The sequence below is a fragment of the Apium graveolens genome, chromosome 8, assembly GCF_009905375.1.
Source record: "Apium graveolens cultivar Ventura chromosome 8, ASM990537v1, whole genome shotgun sequence".
Classification (NCBI taxonomy): domain Eukaryota; kingdom Viridiplantae; phylum Streptophyta; class Magnoliopsida; order Apiales; family Apiaceae; genus Apium; species Apium graveolens.
The window spans coordinates 183,514,549-183,516,885 of record NC_133654.1 but is presented as its reverse complement, the minus strand read 5'-3'; the positions used below and the strand labels follow the sequence as shown (position 1 = coordinate 183,516,885).

The window sequence follows — 2,337 nt, the reverse complement described above, 5'->3', positions numbered from 1 at the left end:
TTATTTCTAAAGTGTTTAGAAAAAAGATTAATAATTAAAAGGTATTTTAATTATTAATGAGAATAATAAATGGGATAATAATAATAATATTTATGGGAAAATTTCAGCTGAAAATTTTGCCTATAAATATACTATTATAGACCCTATATTTTATTTGAACCCCAAAAACCCAAAAAGTTTGGAAAACCCAATTCTCTCCACCTCCTTCCTCCTCCTTAACATCGTTTTCTTGGTGGATACCGGTGGAGTGCTTCACACTTGAGGAGCAACTGCTAAGGATCTCTGATCATTGTCTCCGAATTATTTTAAAGGTTAGATTCGATCCCTCGAATTTTTATTCATGATCTGTATGCTTTTATTTGGATTTTATGTGTGTAAAAGTGTTTTACCAAGCCCCCGCTGCGCTTAAAATCCAACACGACCAACTCCATCTTTAAACACTCCTCATTCTCCGTAGGAAACTTCATGACATTGAACATATTAAAAGTTACATCCTGATCCAACATTCGCATGGTGAGCTCACCCTTCTGCACATCTATCAAGGTTCGGCCAGTAGCCAAGAAAGGTCTTCCCAAGATTATGGGGATCTACTGATCCTCCTCGAAATCGAGAATTACAAAATCAGCCAGAAAGATGAGTTTATCCACCTTGACCAAAACATCCTCAACAATGCCTCGCGTATATATAATAGAATGATCAGCAAGCTGCAAAGTCATATAAGTAGGCTTTGGATCAGGTACGTCCAACTTCTTGAATATGGACAAAGGCATCAGATTGATGCTAGCTCCTAAGTCACATAAACATTTGTTATTAGACATATTTCCAATAGTGCAAGGAATAGTGAAGCTTCCAGGATCTTTAAACTTCGGAGGCAACTTCTGTTACAGCACATCACTGCATTCCTCCGTGAGAGCAACTGTCTCTAAGTCATCAAGTTTCACCTTCCGAGAGAGTATACCTTTCATAAACTTCGTATAACTAGGAATCTATTCAAGAACTTCAGTGAAAGGTATGTTGATGTGAAGTTTCTTGAACACCTCCAGAAACTTCTCAAACTGTTTATCCAGGTTTTTCTTCTACAGCCTCTTAGGGAAGGGAGGTGGAGGATAAATCTGTTTCTCTCATGTATTACCCTCAGGAGGAGTGTGTTCAGCAATAGTCTTCCTTGATTCCACTTCAGCTTCCTTTTGCACTTCTTCCTCAGCTACAGCTTCTTCCTCCGAAACTTGAGAGTGTTCGGGATTTGCAACCTTCCCAGACCTTAATGTAATTTCCCTAACCTGCTCCTTAGCTTCCCTCTTTCCAGGCACTTCAGTGTCACTATGGAGTATAACAGGTTGCGATTTAACAAGGCATTGGCAATTTGTCCAATTTGATTTTCCAAGGTCTTGATAGAAACTGCTTGGCTTTTGCACATGAGCCTTAACTCCTCCAATTCATATTTTGCATTAGACTATTGCAGCTGGAGTTGTTGCCTTGGTGCATATTGCGGTTTTTGAATACCAGGGGGTTGCACTGCTTTGCTGGATACTGTTGATAAGGCTGCTGAACCGCATTCTGAGTGGTGTTCCAGCTAAAGTTAGGATGATTGCAGTTGTTAGGATGATAGGTGGCGGGTACAGGTTGCTATAACCTCTGAAAGTTGCTCACGAACTGAGCTGACTCGCTAGAAATGGCACGCTAATCAGTCTCATGGGCACCATCACAAAGCTCACAGATACTAGTGATCTGATTAACTCTATAATTAGACAGAGAATCCACCTTCATCGTCAAAGCCTTAAGTTAAGCAGCTATAGCAGTAGCTGCATCCAACTCCAAAATTCCTGCTACCTTGCCCTGAGTTATCTCTGAGTAGGATTCTGGTATTCATTAGCAACCATCAGTTCAATTAGTTCATAAGCTTCATTGTAGCTTTTAGCCCACAAGGTTCCTCTTGATGCTACATCAAGCATGAGTCTAGAATTAACACCCAAACCATTATAGAAACAGTTAATGATCATCCAGCTAGGCATTCCATGATGAGGGCACTTCCTAAGCATCTTCTAATATCGATCCAAAGCCTCGCATAAAGATTTTCCAGATTGCTGAGCAAATTGAGTAAGTGCGTTTCTGATTGCAGCAGTCTTCACCATTGGAAAGAATTTGGTTAAGAACTTCTGAGCAAGATCCTCCTATTTGGTGATAGAACCTGGTGGTAGAGAATGTAACCAGCACTTAGCTTTATCCCGCAGAGAGAATGGGAAAAGCCTCAACTTAATAGCATCTTCAGAAACTCCATTGAACTTGAAAGTGTTGCAGATCTCGATGAAATCTCTGATGTGCATGTTAGGGTCTTTT

The 2,337-nt window shown here is 40.1% G+C and overlaps 1 non-coding gene across 1 annotated transcript; it reads left to right on the top strand.

Annotated features, from left to right (window-relative positions):
* The first annotated feature begins 2,010 nt into the window (after positions 1–2,010).
* Positions 2,011–2,117, top strand: LOC141681696 (small nucleolar RNA R71). The gene has a single exon (XR_012559122.1). It is a non-coding gene; the product is annotated as a small nucleolar RNA R71 (small nucleolar RNA).
* The last annotated feature ends 220 nt before the right edge of the window (positions 2,118–2,337 follow it).